Source organism: Dipteris shenzhenensis, chromosome 25 (assembly GCF_047967505.1).
Source record: "Dipteris shenzhenensis isolate YYH24624 ecotype China chromosome 25, Dip_SZ_1.0, whole genome shotgun sequence".
NCBI lineage: Eukaryota > Viridiplantae > Streptophyta > Polypodiopsida > Gleicheniales > Dipteridaceae > Dipteris > Dipteris shenzhenensis.
In genome coordinates this window covers 19,365,374-19,382,826 of record NC_141620.1, presented here as the reverse complement: position 1 = coordinate 19,382,826, position 17,453 = coordinate 19,365,374, and the positions used below count along the sequence as shown (strand labels likewise).

Below are 17,453 nucleotides of genomic sequence, written 5' to 3'. Positions count from 1 at the left end.
TGGAGGGCACTATGAGGAGGCTAGGCTTAAGTGATAGATGGATTTTATGGGTCTCCTCACTTTACTCTCACTCTTCTAGTGAGATGGTGGTCTGTGGAGGCAGAGGACTAGCTTTTCAGCTATCCAGATCGGTACAACAGGGATGCCCGCTTACACCTTACCTTTTCCTTTTTGTAGCAGAGGCTATGGGATACTTTATGGAGGCTACCAGTCATGGCACTTTGGGCCTTCATCTACCTATCCAGTAGGAGCAAGAGCTTCTAGACACTGAGTTTGCTGATGATACAGCACTAACAGTGAGAGGAGATGCATATAGGCTTGCTACTACTACGGATGCAATTGACAAGTTTTGCCTAGCCTCAGGGGGACTTGTTAATTGGAACAAATCAAAAGGCATCTGGACTGGAGCTCAACAGGATACCCTAGCATGGGGAGGAGATAGAGGCTTTGTATGGATACCCAGAGGCACCTCCACGAGATATCTAGGCTTCCAGCTTGGCATTGAGGTGTCCCCGATGCAATAGTTTGCCCAAGTTTTTGAGAGTATCCAGAGAAAGCTAGCCTACTGGCGTACAGCTAGACTCTCTTTGGCTGGAAGAGCACTGGTACTCAACTAGGTTCTACTAGCGACTATGTGGTATGTTGTGTCTTGTTGGTGCTTTCATGCTGACTCGATTCGTCAGGTGAGGAGATTGTTTCGAAACTTTCTATGGAGTGGTGGGGATGGTTCTGAGGACACTAGGGCCAAAGTTTCATGGGATACTATCACTTTACCTTTCTCATAGGGAGGACTTGGGGTTCTTGATCCGGAGATGCAGAGCAGAGCTGTTTTAGTCAAACTTATTATTAGAGGTTTGACTCTAGGAGATTAGTTGTGGAAGCAATTCCTACTACATGGGATTCACCAGTGCACCCCCAGAGCAGCAGGTCAGTGGGCAGGTAGAGTCAGTTGGATCTTCCTGATAGACCAGCATTCTCAGCCTTCCTAACCACTTGTGATTTTGATAGCACCTCATCAGAGCAGTTCCCTTCTCTAGAGAGGAAATTGCCCGACAGCCTCTTTACCATAACCCCCTAGTTCAGTACCAGGGATCTTCCCTTGGTACAGAACTTAGGACTCCCTTGGCCAGATGGCATGTTCAGGGGGTTGTGACAGTCAGAGATTGGTTCATGGAAGGTGTGGAGATGTCAGAGGAGGTGATTAGAGATAGACATGGGCCACTTAGATAGATTGCTGCCACCAGATTACTGATCATGAGAGCTATTCCTCAGGAGTGGAGGGATGTACTTACAGATCCAGCCTATGTTGATCCCATTCCTTTAGAGTGTTTATCATTTCGTTAACTGTTAGATTTCATCCCACGCTTACTTTTAGTATATCCCAACAACCACCACGCTACTTCCCATAACAAATCCATTAATCTTGGAATAATAGAAGCAAACCACCATGCTGGTGGCTTTCCATATTCTTGTGCAACCAACCACTGCACTGGCAATAACAATCCTACACTAATCCTGCACTACTGCCGTGCTATCCCTACACTACTACTGTGCTATCCTAAAATTTGTTGCATAGTGCTAGTGCCCTTTAGATTGGTTATCGTTAATTGTTAGATTTCAACCACTGGGCTACTTAAAACATTTAAGTACTAACATGGAAGTAGGTCAATACAAAATCAGGTATTATGAGCACCATGAGAATATCCACAAGTTTAAGAAATATTTGCAAGAATTTATTATTTCAAGGAAATTCCAGACTCCCAACTATCTCATCAACCTCTCTATAGCAAGCATCTCCCATCTCTAGATGCTAGTCTACTGCACTATGGCAGACCTCTTCACACACTCGGATCACACACTACTTTCTTGACTCTGTCGACTTATATGCCCATAGTAACTTCTTTCGCTGGGGGTCCTCTTCATCCTGCTCTTTGCACTCTATACATCTTCAAGCCTCTTTCATGTCCTGCCAAAAGAAACCTACATCATGATCTTGAGAAGTACCTTAAAGGAGTAGAAAAAACAATAGCCAGGGAAATCAATATTGATCATAGTCTATGTCGACTCCAAGTAATACACCCACCACCAAAGCATGTCCTGCTTGCAGCTATTTTTCTCCTTCTCCGAGTCTGTTTTTGTGAGGATGCCATCCCACATCGTTTTCAAATAGAACAAAATCATTTCAAAGTCTTTTGGATATTCCATAGATTCACAGTAAGCAGATCAGTGTACAGAGTTTTGGGTCTATATTTCATAATGGGCTCTTAATTGTGTCTGCACTGCACTTAAATAGGGAGAGAGTTCATTGAGCCCGACCTTCTCATTCTTTAGTATCATGTTAGTTGTCTGATCTAAATCCATTAGGGGAGAATTGGGGTCTCAAAAGGGCCTCCAATTAGTGTTTCCTAATTTCAAGGGATTAGAGAGTGATTTGAGGTGTACCAATGAGAGTGCTAGAAGGTGTGGGGCAATGATATGTTGAGGTGGAGGGTGGGTAGGCCTACAAATAGCCCCTATTGGTTGCTCCCCTTACACTAGGGACCACGCAAACCATTCCCCCCCTCTTAACCCATGTTTGACCCTCCTACCAGGTGCACCTCCCCCACATGAGCCCAAAACTACATTCAATGGGATGGTAGGGCCCAAATGGCAAATTTTTCTTCTCCCCTCCCTCTTTCTAGGGCCTCTGGCCCCCACTGTTCTGGTCTAGCCTGCCAAATCCCACACATTTTCCCTCTTCCCCCTCTTTTTCTGCTCCCTCTTGCTCTGGCCTTCTCGTTGTAGCTCCTCTCTCTCTCTCTCTCTCTCTCTCTCTCTCTCTCTCTCTCTCTCTCTCTCCCCTCTCCTTCTCCTATGCCTCTATTGGAGTTGCTCTGTTCTTGTCCTTCTTCCTCTCCTGTGCCTCTATTGCTATTGCTCTGTCCCTCTTCTTCTCCCTCTCTTGTGCCTCTATTGCTGTTGCTCTTGTCTGTCTCCTTCTCCCTCTTTTGTGCCTCTATTGGAGTTGCTTTGTCCCTCTCCTTCTCCCTCTCCCATGCCTCTGTTGCTGCTGCTCTGTCCCTCTCCTTCTCCCTCTTTTTTGCCTCTATTGGAGCTGCATTGCCTTGTATAGGAGTCCCATTCTTGTTGTTGCAACCTCTGCAAGCATGGTGAGGAGAAAAGCTACAAGACCACGCAATGCTGTGACCTCTTGTGTCTTCCACAACACCAAAAATGCATTGGATGAGTGGATCCCTTGCACCTACAGCTTAAATGACTGGATAGTGAGATCAAAGGATTGGCCAAAGGTCCACACAAGCTTCCCAAGAGCAAGAGAGGTGACATCTTGCATGAGTGGAAGGGGGGCATCTTGAAATTCAAGTTTGGGAAGAAAGGATGGCTCGCAAAAGTGCAACATGTTTACATGGGAAAAGATATGCGGCTTCCTCCATCATTCAATAAATCTAGGATACCATCACACTGTGAGCCTTTCGGGTATCGGGAGCTCATTTCTATCAAATCCTGAAGGAATTTCTCTATTGCACAGAAGGGAAAAGTGTTCAGCACGTCGCTAGGATCCCAAAGAGCCCAAAACCCACCACGGCATGAATTTGGACTTGCCAGAAGCCCAAATTCACGTTGTGGTGGGTTTTGGGCTTCTGGTAAGCCCAAATTCACGTTGTGGTGGTTTTGGGCTTTCTAGGATCCTGGCAATGTCCAGGACAATTTTCCCTTCTACATGACGGTGAAATTCTCTCAGCATTTGACCGAAGTCAAAATTTACATTAAAATTATTACAAGAATAGAAATGGAAAATACACAACAATGCAATCTTTAAAGATCCTGCATAGAGTTATGCATTGCACAATAATGGTGCTATTTCCTAAATGTGCTAGCATCTCTACTTGGGCTCTGCACATATCGCTTGCTTGCATAGCCATTGACTGAGCATTGTTTAACCGATTGCAATAACCAAGCAACCTTGCATGTCCATTTCCAACAAAACAAAATGGCTCATGCATTGTATGGAAAGGAGGGCTCTTTTGGTTGGCAGGATCTAAAGGTCAAGATGCTTCTTTCCTTGCAAACGAAGACTGTGTATTTCAAAAGCTCCCCTCAATCATAGACTATGTCTGCTTGCATATTCAGTGTCCAACTCTAAGTGAACCTGGTACTTGTTGGAGACATCCTCGAATGGTGCCATGACTAAAGGAGTGTAGAGAAGGAGAAGGTGTGGAGATGCAGGCTTGAATGAGCAACACACAGGAAGAGGGAGGACGAGGAGGAGGAGGGATGGGGGAGGGAGGACCAATAGTTGAAGAGGAGGAAAGGGGGGTAGACCAGTAAGTGTGAAGGGTAAGGAGGAGTAGGCATGGAGGAGGACAGAGGGAGGAGGGAGGAGAAAGAGGGAGGGGGGGGAGGAGCAGTGGTGGAGGAGGAGGGAGGGGGAGGCTCAGGGGGGTCACTCATCATATGTAACCCTATCATGTGAGTTCAACAGAAGGATTTTTTTAATTTCTAAAATTTACAGAAATAAATATACATAAGGGACTATTTAAAATAGTTTTGGGAAAATTTTACAGATTTGTATAGAAAAGGGGTACATTTTACTAATGAAATTTTTTATAGATAAGGGACTTTAAATATAGGCCTTGAACGCACGTGATATAGAGGGTTTATACATAGTGACCCCCCCGAGGGGGGAGGGGAGGAAGAGCAGGCATGGAGGAGGGAGGGAGGGGGAGGAGGGAGGGAGGGAGGGGGAGGAGGAGGGAGGGGGAGGAGGGAGTGAGGAGAGGGAGTGAGGGAGGGGGAGGAGGGGGAGGGAGGGAGGGAGGAGACAGAAGGAGGGAGGGAATTCAAAATTCGAATTTTGAATTTTGAATTTTGGGTTCTCACCTAGGAGTAAGAGTTGTGTAAGAGGTGTAAGAGGTGGGGTCACTTTTGGGCTTAACCCACCTAGGTGAGGGGGGTTAGGACTTTTTGGGACCTACCTTGGCCCTTTCATTAGGACTGATCCATTCCTTATGAGGCCCTTTTGAGACCCCAATTCTCCCCTAATGCTTTGTCTCACATTAGTTGTCTAATTGAAATCTTTTGTGGTACAATAGTTCACTAATCAAAATCTTTTAGTCTCACATTAGTGATCTAATCGAAATCTTTCATCTCATGTTACATGTCAAATTGAAATATTTCGTCTCATTATCACCATGCAAGTGTGGATCAAAGGACACTATCTAGTCACTTAGTTGAGATAACATTGCCCAAGTAAACTCTAGAGAAGATTAACAATTCAATAGATTACAAATAGATTACATAGATTACTATCTCAAAGACTCCTTCCCTTCATGCCACTTCCTCTTTCCTTGATTTGAGCTTCTTGGTTGCAGGCTTGGCCCTTTTTGCTCCCAGAAGGGGGCTGGTTCCTCCCTTTAGGCTCCTTTTCCTCATAGTCTATGATTCGGTTAGCCTTCTTCAATTTGAGCTCCTTATCTTTAAGATCTTTTGCCCAAATGGCAAATTGAGCTGTAGCATCTACTTTCTCATTGTAGCAATAGATACTTGTAGCAAGCAGCACATTTGATCTATCCATGACCTTGGCAATGGCAAATGGCATTCTCTACATAGCGATTTTGTATGCACCCACACTCCAAAGAAAAAAATGTGCATAGGGTGGTAGCATGCAAGCCATTGGATATAGTAGTCATCTATGATGGGGGTATGGCAGATCATGCATTTTGGACCCTATTGCATAGTAGGATAGGCATTTGATTTAACTATTGTGGTAGTCAATACCACAGTCTTGCTCTGTACATGATGAAGTTGCTTCTTGATTCCTTCCTACCTTATCTTAAGTTTACAGATGTTCTACTTCATCTCCTCCACTTTTTGCTCACTCTGTGCAATAGCTACATCAGAATCCCTCAGCATTTGTTGAACTTTCGTAAATTCCTAAAAAACTTCTTCATGGGTAGTTTCCAAGACTTCCACTCTAGTTTGGAAGTCTTGTAGTGTGACTGACTACTTTTCATAACTGTCGAAAGCCATAGAAATCTTGTGCAAACATCTATCATGATCTTCTTGCAGGGTATTGTAGCTTGTGCTTTGGACTTCTAATAGTGTTTCATAAAAACAACCCTCACCGTGGCTGCCTTGTTGTCTTCTCCACCTCGATTGCTCTCTATGCCATTTTTCTAACCTCAAAGCTCTCTCGCAATTCCTATATCACCTTTTTGGTTTCTGGATTCTCCCTTTTTAGCTCCTCCATCTTCTCGTCTTTTTCAATGTTCAATGATTTATGCATGTTGTAGAGCCATTTGTAAAGACCCTCCTTTTTGGATCTCTGATCTTCAAGGTCCTTTTGCATCTATTCTAGCTCCTTGTCCACCATGTCCCCATCATTTCTCACTTCTTCGAGCCTATCTCAAAGCTCCTTCATGTGCTTCTTTGCTTCTTCTCTTCTATGCCTTTCCATGTCAACCAATTTTGTGGAGCTTGCTCTTATGCTTGAAAGGCCCTCGCTTGTGCCTCCTATACCTTGGCTTTTGCACCTATCTTGAGACTTTTCTCAAGTTGCATTGCCTTTGCTACATCGGTGAATTTCTCTTGTAGAAAAGTCACCTTCTAAGACATTTGCTTCTCGTATTGCTCCAAAATCCCTTCATCTCCTTCATCTTCATCTTCTCCACTTTTTGCTCACTCTGTGCAATAGCAGCATCAGAATCCCTCAGCAACTTCTACTCTAGTTTAGAAATCTCGTAGGGCGACGGACTACTTTTCATAACTATCAAAAGCCACGGTTAGCTTGTGCAAACATCTATCATGATCTTCTTGTAGGGTATTGTAGCTTGCTCTTTGGACTTCCAGCACTGTTTCATAAAAACAACCCTCACCATGGCTGCTGCAAATTTCTCCACTGCGTTGGCTGGAACTTGCTCCACCATGGTGGCTGCTCTCTACATCCTTCCTAGTCTAGGGAGCTACCTCGTTGTCTTCCCCACCCTGGCTTCTCTCTGCCCCATCCTTATTGGCCTCAAAGCTCTCTTGCAGTTCTTGCATCACCTTTCGGGTTTCTGCATTCTCCCTTTTTAGCTCCTCAATCATCTGGTTTTTTTCAATGTAAAGACACTCCTTTTTGGCTCTCTGATCTTCAAGCTCCTTTTGCATCTTTTCTAGCTCCTTGTCCCCATGTCCCCATAATTTCTCACTTCTTCAAGCCTATCTCCAAGCTCCTTCATGCACTTCTCTTCTTCTTCTCTTCTATGCCTTTCCATGTCAACTGCTTTTGTGGTGGCCTCAACTTGCTCTTGTGCCTACATGGCCCTTGCTTGTGCCTCCTCTACCTTGGCTTCTACACCTTCCCTGAGGATTTTCTCAAGTTGTGCTACCTTTGCTGCATTGGTGGCTTTCTCTTGTAGATAGTCACTTTCTAAGACATCTGCTTCTCGTATTGCTCCAAAATCCCTTTGAGGGTGCATGCCATTAGGTGCATTGCAAATCTAGTGGACTGAGATGACAATTGGGATTTGCCATCCATGCAATTCTTTAGGTTGGTTAACACGCTCTTGGAGATCGCCCTTGAGAAAGATACATCACATCATTTCATTTGCTCTACTGCTACTTGAACTTGCCAAAACTTGTAGGTTCCTCTCGTATCAAGAAAGAAGTGAATTGACTTCTTCAATACATCTTGGAGGTCTGATGACAAGCTTGAAATCTTGACTCCACCATCTTTACTAATCTGAGCATTGGGGCATATGTCTAGAATATCCTATCTCTTTCACTCTTTCTCAAAAAAGTGTGCTTGCATATTGCCTCCAGAAATTCCTAAAGCCTTTTTAATCACTCTTTTATTGATGGTAATCTTGTGACCTTGACATACTATTGCCCCTCCTTAACATTCATGTCCTGCACCATCTTGATGAAGTTTTGGAGAGCATCCAAATTGGGATTTTGAATAGTGAGAGAGGAGTTCCCATATGTCACAATTTTAGGATGAGGGGCTCTGGCACTGTGCTACAAAGGGGTAGGAAAGATTGTGTGAGGAGCTCCCGAACTGTGCAGGGTCCATTACGAGAGGGGATAGAAGTTGCAGGAAGAGTGCAAGGAAGAAAAAATTGGTCAAGAGGGATAGAAGATGAAACAGTGAAGGAAATGGAATAGTGGAGGCTTGAGATTACAAGGGAGAACAAAACATTCGAGAGGGATATAAGAGGAAATGGTTAAGGGAATGGAATAGCCGACCTCACTATCCAGGTGAGAGCCATCATGGTGGTTGGCCCGAATTTTGAATAATTCAAGGTGGCAGTATTGACTTGCATTACTGACTTGCATGGTAATGAATGATCAGAAGTGGTCACATCTAAGATTCCCAGCCATGTCTGTGATGGCATCTAAGATCCACTCGGTTGTCAGCGAAAATGTATGCTATGTGTACTCACCCACCCTAGAACCATGTTATTCTTGTGAGCCTAACAATGAGGCCACATATGGAATCATTACTTTACCAACAACTCATGCTATCGATGCAGGGGAGGAACTATTTGCAAACTATGACTTTTAATTGAAAAAATTTGTCACCGATTTTCTCAAGAGGGATCATTTCCTACAATTCATCCATGTTATAAAGAGGAGACCAATGTTGCAACAATGTTGTCATAGAAAACTATTCTAATGTGATATCCAAAGGCATGAATTGTGAGTGTATTTGAATTTATTTTAAACACCCATCACAATTATGTAGCCCAGCAAAGATTTTATTTGGCCACGCAGTGTAGTTTTCACTCACATGCAACAGTAAGTCCAATACTTTTCTACATTAACTTCACAAGATGTGCACAATTTCTCAATACATTGTGGAAAGATATTGATCGTTGTATTGCTTTAGTTTATGTTTTGTATCTTCTATATGAGAAAAATCTATATTCGGGAATTTGGGAATTCTAAAGTGGGACTTGGGAGATTCCCAAATTCTGCAATACAGTGTTTTTTTTGTTCTTGCATTGATTTAAGCATACTCTGATCAATCATTGCTGATAGATTTGTGTTTGTTTTTTCTACATGTTACAATAATGCCATGAAAATGTTCAAGGAAGAGGGTTCTAAAACTAGAGGGTGAAAGCATGTTTAGGTGGTACACTATTATGGTCTATTAGGACATCTAAATCTCCACCATTAAGGCATTTCCAATGGTAGTCATAAAAATCTAAAGGCTCTTATATCACTAGTTAAACTACAAAGAGTCTTAAAAGCAAATCATTTGTTTCCATTTTTGTTCAATTGTCACATAATAGCATGAATAATAGTGGTGTCCGAGACACCACTAATTGTACCACCTTAACATGCATAGACCCTAGACCTAATCTTAAGGAGCCAAATGTTCATCGTCATGTTGAGGAAAGGGGGAAGCAAGTTGTTGTTGGCTCAAGTCTCGCTCAAGTGTTCAACCTCCTAATATCCTAGTAAATGAGGAGAAAGAAACGTCTAAGGAATATTTAGACACAAGGGTTGGGCATTCAGGTGAAGCAAAAGAAGAGGATGAATTGTTGAGATGGACATGGAGATGATAAGTGGTGATTGGGAAGACAAGACTTCTTGGGTTTGATGAATGTCCTAGGATCCCCCTTTGCATGTTGATTCCTTATGCTTCAATTAGGGGCTTGCATGAAAGAGTTCTTTCTAGTATGAGGATTACTTGCCTGAGCTGGGGGCATTGATTGCATGCTTGTGCAAGTGTGATGGAGATGAGAGTCTTGTTACAAGTGCAATTGTGAATACATGGTCACAAGTATGGAAGGAGGTGGATAGTGAATTTGAGGAGGAGGTTGCAAGAAATAGCAAGTGGAATTTTATGTCGAAGAAGATGTTCTATGTATGCAAGAGAAATCATAGGACAACTATGCATGGATGGAGCTAATTGTTGCTAAGGCTTATATGGAGACAAGTTCTAGACACATAAGAGTGATGTGCACATTTATAGATTGCATCTAATTATTACGGCAAGAACCAATGCGGTGGTCTCTATAAACCAACCTTCAATTTTAATGATCTGCATGGGTGCGTGCCCAGTGATAAGTGGCAAAGTTGCACCAAAAGGCTGCATGATAATAAGTGATCAGGTGGCGGAGACCAGAGAATACACTGCACGAAGCAATGTAGAGATGCCATGTGTCGAGCTATGTGGTGTTTTGATCAAATAGATTACGTCTCATTATTACGCCAGTGCACCTTCATGATCGGGAAAATTTTCAACGAGAGCACAGGTTTGCACAAAATTCAAATATTCACCTAGAAGCACACCGCATTGTAGCCTCAAAATGGCCCTGAAAATAGTTTTGCGATTGGTTACACCCAAGCTAACATTGACCCTCTTGCATTGATTTAAGTATACTCTGATGAATCATTACTGATAGATTTGTGTTCATTTTTTCTATACATGTTGTAGTAATGCCACAAAAAGGTTCAAGCAAGAGGGTTCTAAAACTAGACCTAATCTTAAGGAGCCAGATGTTCATCCTCATGTTGAGGAAAGGGGGAAGCAAGTTATGGGCTCAAGTATCGCTCAAGTGTTCAACTTTCTAATATCCTAGTAAATGAGGAGAAAGAAGTGTCTAAGGAACATTCAGACACAAGGGTTGGGCATTCAGGTGCAACAAAAGAAGATGAGGATGAATTTGTTGAGATGGACATGGAGATAATAAGTGGTGATTGGGAAGACAAGACTTCTTGGCTTTGATTAATGTCCTAGGATCCCCCTTTGCATGTTGATTCCTTATGCTTGGATTAGGGGCTTGCATGAAAAAGTGCTTTTCAGTATGAGGGTTACTTGCCTGAGCAGGGGCCATTGATTGCATCCATTTGCAAGTGTGATGGAGATGAGAGTCTTGTTACAAGTGCAATTGTGAATACATGGTCACAAGTATGGAAGGAGGTGGATAGTGAATTTGAGAAGGAGGTTGCAAGAAAGAGCAAGTGGAAGTTTATGTCTAAGAAGATGTTCTATGTTTGGGAGAGAAATCATAAGACAACTATGCATGGATGGATTTGATTACTAAGGCTTATATGGAGACAAGGTCTAGACACATAAGAGTGATGTGCACATTGATAGACCCCCGGAGGACATTTGAAATTGTATTGTTGGTTGGATTGCAATGGATGAATTCGTAAGTGATATTTTAACTTTCCAGAGTTGTATTTCAAATTTTGGGGATTCATGTTCCATTGAAATATATTCCGTTCTTACGGAATTAGATTGGATGAAGATACATTTCAATTTTTGGGATTCATGTTTGAGTGAAACGTCTTTCTTCCTTCTTGAATTTTAGACTAAATGAACATGCAATAATTAAGCCTATCCTTCAGGATACCCTTATCGATACAAATAACATCTATGAGTGTGATCCAACATTCTTCATGAATAGAAGTCACTCATGGAATTTCTTATGCCACTCCAATAATTTGTTGTCACTGAAGTTCATGATATGGCAATGAAGTCAGTAATGTAATTTATCAAGCCATGATACTAATTCAATCAATGAAGGTAATGAATTTGGCAGGAAGTACAATTAATAGCAAGATTTTGAGAATAATAAAAAGACTTAAAGACTTACATTTATGTGCTTGTACATAGCTTGGGTCGCTTCTAGTAGCTCAACTTTTTGCTTGCCTCACTTTTGGTGGCTCAGCTTTCTAACTACCTCATTGCAGACTACTTTTTGTAATGTTTGTTAGGGAATGCTAGTGTTCATATAGGTGTTGTTATATCTATCAATATCTAGAATGCCAGAGTTGGTATGGGTGTCAATGTCCAAATACCCATATTGATGCCTATACCAATGCTCATATTGATAGATTTTTCCCTTTGCCAACCATAAATTTTATGGACTAATTGCTAGTTGCATACAAAACATATTCTAAGGCACAAAAAATATCAAGAGATAAGTGTTAAAAATTGAATGGCATGTAGTAGTGTCTTGTGTAGTAGTGCATTATCCTAGGCTCTCTTCTTTGCAAACAATGAGACATGATTTTCCAAAGGAGTACTTTGTCTTTGTGGAATCTATATGAATCCATTAGCTGTTAGATTTGGTTCAATAGCAATTAAAGGGGCATTCCTATGTATTGACTCTATTTAGGTGTCAATTTATGTTTAATTAAGGTTAATCCCCTCAATGATAATGATCTTGTAAAAGTCAACCTTCTTTTCATCCCCCCTTTTGTAAACAATTTTTGAGAAAGTTTGTAGGGTACTAAACATAAAATGGAAACCTATACATTCAAATGAAGAGAGTATTTACTCAACTCTAGGATAAAATATACCAGAGAAGATTTCAACTCTTTTATGTGGTTAATATTGCACAAGATTGCTTGGATGAACAAAGAGGAGAGGCAATCAATTAAGGATATGGAAAGGCAAAGGGATGCCCTAGTCATAAAGAAGACACCTTCCATTTTTTTGTTCCATATCCTAATGCCATAAGGGTTTGAAACTAGACAATACAAATGCACTTAGGAGAGCCAATAAATTGGAAGCCCATTCTTTTAGGGATGTAGAGTCAAGCATGAAGTGTGGGTAAAAGTCAGAGCACATGCAATATAATACATATGGGCTTCCAGAAATAATATGTAGTTAAAAAATGTTCTCATCAATTCCTAGAAGGATTATGTGATCTGGTTTCCTAGGAATGGTAGCTCATTTAGTAGGCTGTTTGGAAGGTATCTTTGTTTCTATGAGCTATAATCATGCCTACTAGTCAAACATCTTGCTCTCATATGACACTATAATAGGCTCAAAAGTAATTGGAGTAGGGCATTTTGAATTTCAACCAAGTTTGTGATTAGTTACAAAAAAAGAGGGAAGATCATGACAAGATCTTTGGCTAGTGTAACATTTCTCAAGAAAATCTATAGACTGAAGGGTAACAGTCCCTTAAGTTGCTTTCATGTCGAAGATGAAGAACTGTGACTTTTTGTGCTTTGAGGTTTAATTACAAATGACACTTTTATGTTGGTCACTTTTACACTGGACATAAATATATGCAAACATATTTAACCCCCCCTAAAAAAAAACATTAATTATGCAATTCACTAGCAATATTCCTCTATGCACATGCCTCTCTATGTAGATATCAATTATAAATAATGAATTACAATGAGATTACAATAGGCCTTGCTATGACACATGTGGACCTCTTTGTTCATACTTAAATAAAATTAGGATCAAGTATAGCAAGCTTCTAGATATATACCTTTAAGAAGAAGTACTTATCAAAGTAAAGGAAGCGATTGATTCTTATTTTTATTACTTTATAATATATTAATGCTCAATATCTTTAAGAGCATGTAGCTCAGGGGGGTCACTCATCATATGTAACCTTATCACGTGAGTTCAACAGAAGGATTTTTATAATTTCCAAAATTTACAGAAATAAATATACATAAGGGACTATTTAAAATAGTTTTGAAAAAATTTTACAGATTTGTATAGAAAAGGGGTACATTTTATTAATGAAAAATTTACAGATAAGGGATTTTAGAAATAGGCTTTGAACGCACGTGATATAGAGGGTTTATACATAGTGACCCCCCCGAGGCATGTAGGTGAAGTAAGTAGATATAATTGTGTTGAAGGCACTAAGTTAAAAACATGCTTATAGAAATAGTGATAAGCCTTCCCTCACTCCATGCTACAAAGGAAGTATTATTGAAATCTTTGTAGTTTTGCAAGATTTGATTATTTTAGCTATTGTTTGTGTATATATCACCTTTAGTTGGATGGCATTAGGTAAAGTGATTAACTAGGTAGACTTTGAAAATATTCTTTACTAGGATTATGTTACTAAATATTTCTTGTATGCCTAGAGCACATATTCTTGTTTCAAAAGTAATTTTGATTAATATATGAGAAAAGAAATTAATTTTTAAATAAAAAACGATCTTGCATAATGGATAATTAATGAATTACAAAATTACCTTCTTATCAAAAAACTTTGAAAAATGATATATACCAGTTATAATTCATGGGATACTAGATCAACCAAAACAAGTAGCGGAGTATGTTCATGTGAAAAAGGAGTGGTAGATAACTTATAATTTTCTCATAGTTTTTAAAATATATACTTTATTAGTAGATAAAAAGTATTGTGTGTCTTAGCGAAGAACCATATGTTTCTAGATTCGATGTTTTTAGTATAGTCTTCAAATTTCTTAAAGAAATTGTAAATGTGAAAATATTAAATACTACCATGCCAAAGGTTGTGAGCATATTACTTTATTAAGTTTTATTTTGCACAAAAATTAGCATTGTTGAAAGTAGTTCAAGAAGGAGATCAGTGGTATTGTGAGGTATGCTTACTATCAAATCACATTGATTGCATTTTCTTCAATTTAAGCTGAATAATCTATAGACTGATTATGAAAATATCTTACATGGGCATGTGAAATAGGTGGATATCTCAAAAAGATATCTCCATATCGAGCATCGAGAAGGCTAGGGTGGAATCCATCAAAGCTGTATGCTTGCTTGAGAAGCACTTTTCCTCGAGCATTATGACAACTCAAGTCCACTTGCTTGTGCACATAGTTGATGAGGTGGCTATTGCAGGTACCGTTCATAGTCGATGGATGTTTTTTCTCGAGCGGTTTATGAAAACTTTGAAGGGATTTGTAAGACAAAGAGCAAGACCATAAGCAAGCATGGTTGAGGGATGGCTTGTGCAAGAGTCGTTAGTATATATCACAGAGTTTCTTGCATCCATAGATCCCGATATGTTGCAAGCTTGGAATAACAAGGATGATGATCGCATCATTGGCAAGGTTCCCCAAGGAAAAGGGATTGAAAGAAAGATGAGCAAAGAGCAAATGGAGAAATTAATTGACATTTTTATTTTTATTTTTTTATAATATAGTAATTTTTAACTTTTTAAGAGCACATAGGTGAGGGAACTAGCTACAATTGTTTGGGTTCAAAATAGGTTTATATAAATCATAATAGGCCTTCCCTCAATCCATGCTAGAAAGGAAACATTGATGAAATCTTTGTAATTTTACAAGATTTCATTTGTTTAACTATTGTTTTTATGAATATTGGCTATTGCCTATGGCTGGATGACATTAAGTAAAGTGATTAATTGGCTAGAACTTGAATATATTATTTTGTAATAAATCGACAAGATTGCATTATCTCTATGCCAAGGGCATCGAATCTTTTCTCAAAAGTAAATTTGATCAATCTATGAGAAACTCAATTCATTTTCAAATTGTAAATGATCTTGCATGATAGATAAATTATATGAATAAAATAAGATCCTATCAAAAAACTCTAAAAAACGTAGAGAACAACATTCCATGGGATGCTAGATCAACCAAAATAGGTAGTGGACTATTGTTATGTGAGAAATTCTTTGAAGAGGAGTGGTAGAATAAAATTTATTATTTTCTCATAGTTTTCAAAATATGAACTGGATCACATCTAAATTCAACATTTGTAATACAATCTTCACATTTCTTGAAGTAATTGTAAATCTGCAAATATCAAATACTACCTTGTCAAAGATTGTGAACATATTACTTTCTTAAAGTTCATTTTGCATAAAAATTAGCATTAGTTAAAAGTAATCTTATATGTCCATAGATGTAGTATAGAAGGTTGTCCAGACAATCTTTGCTATTAAGTACGAATATAATGGTTCAAAGGATTGACATATGTATTTCATTTTGGAAGTTTTTTTAAAAGTATCTCATCAAACAAAGGAGTATGTAAATTGATTTCCATGCATGAATATTTGTTAAATTTTATAGTCCAACTATCCATCCTAAATGTATGGAAGCCTTTAAAAAATTGATATCCATGCATTAAGACTTGTTACATTTTTTAGTCAAAGTCTCCATCCTAAATTCCATGGAAACAGTATCTCTGGTTTTGATTCAAATGGATCCAGAATAACTTGCAATTAATCGCACTCCTTATAATAGAAACATGTGTAAAATTTCAAATCAAAAAATTGGTAAACTCATATAAAAACTACAAATGGTATGTCTAATGCCTCACATGATCTGATTTATTAAAGGCATTCTTATTTTGTGTTATTTAAAATTCATGAAAGAATATTTTTTGACATTATTCATCACGTTTTTTAATTTTATTTATAATTTCACAAAGATAATAAGGTATTTTATTTTATTTATAATTTCACAAGAAGAAGAAGGTATAACCTTCTTTAGTGTGCTTGTGAGCTAGCTACTCACAATGCCCACCAACCCTTTGTGAAGGAGTACATAGGCTAGGTGGATTACAAGGCCATAAGGTAATTTAATTGAAACCACGTGATCCATGACTATACTAGGCAAATAGGCAATAGACAAATTGTAGAACAACAATCTTCTGCCAATAATGTTGCATGTAGGGGTACTTTCTGCACACATCATCATGATATAATCCACTGTAAGTGAAGAGTTATGAATTGGAATAAATATTTAAGAAATCAAACCCATATCAATGAATTGAATAAAAACATGTGCACAATAAAGAAAGCCTTCCCACTCTAAAAAGATCATTAGTAACAACTAGCAAATATAGATACCTTTTAAAGAAACATAATTCTTGGTGATTACCTTAATGGGCACTACTAAAGATTACATAAATTTTATAAGAAGAAAAATTATGAGATGAAATCACAAGTTACACACTTTTGTGTATACCTTTCAAATTAAAGCTAGTCCATTAGTTGTTGATGCTTCATCTGACACCAATGATTGCTTACGATTTAGTGGACCAGTGCACACCAATAGAAGGCAAGTTTCACTACAACATTCGTTACTATTGGCACAAATAGCACCGATGGATTTGCATGTAGGAATGGATTCTGTAAGAATGCCACAAATATGTATCATAATCAATAAGGTTAGTGATGCCAAAAGCTTTTAGGTAATCAAATCATCATACCTGTGAATGTAGCAAGGTCGTTGGTCATTAATGGTTTCTTTGATGCTAAGGGCTGCTCATACTTAAGTGGAAGAGCACACACTAGTAAAAGGCAGCTCTCACTACAACATTCATGGTTGCTTGCACAAATGGCACCAATGGCTTTGCATGCAAGGGCTGATTCTGTAACAATGACAATCGAGCTCAAGTGAGTAATACTTTTATTGGTGGAAATTATCATAATTCTCTAATGACGTCAAGGACTCATCATGCTTAATTGGAAGAGCACATAGGAAATTTAGGGATCAAATTTTACCATAGCCAATGCTAGTTCATTCTTGTTAATGCAACCTTTGATACCAATGACTCCTCATGCTTAGGAGGGATAGAACACAATAATAAAAGACAATTTTCACTATAGCATTCATGGCTAGCCATGCAAATAGCACCGATGGATTTTCATGTCATGGTCAATTCTATTTCAATGCCATGAAGATTCATAAAGATCATTAAAACACTATACATAGATGACTATCACTTTTCACAAAAGAAA

At 39.0% G+C, this 17,453-nt stretch overlaps 1 protein-coding gene and 1 long non-coding RNA gene across 2 annotated transcripts in view; one reads left to right on the top strand and one right to left on the bottom strand.

Moving 5' to 3' along the window:
* Positions 1-17,453, top strand: part of LOC147885557 (uncharacterized) — a 91,384-nt gene that overhangs the window by 9,946 nt on the left and 63,985 nt on the right. The gene's annotated exons all lie outside the window — the stretch shown is intronic.
* The window catches only part of LOC147885558 (uncharacterized), a 36,819-nt gene continuing 35,495 nt past the window's right edge, over positions 16,130-17,453 (bottom strand). Inside the window, exons 3-5 of the long non-coding RNA XR_015543490.1 lie at positions 16,922-17,083; positions 16,678-16,841; positions 16,130-16,391 (exon numbers count right to left, since the gene is read on the bottom strand). This is a non-coding gene — a long non-coding RNA (uncharacterized LOC147885558). The remainder of the gene's footprint in view (positions 16,392-16,677; positions 16,842-16,921; positions 17,084-17,453) is intronic.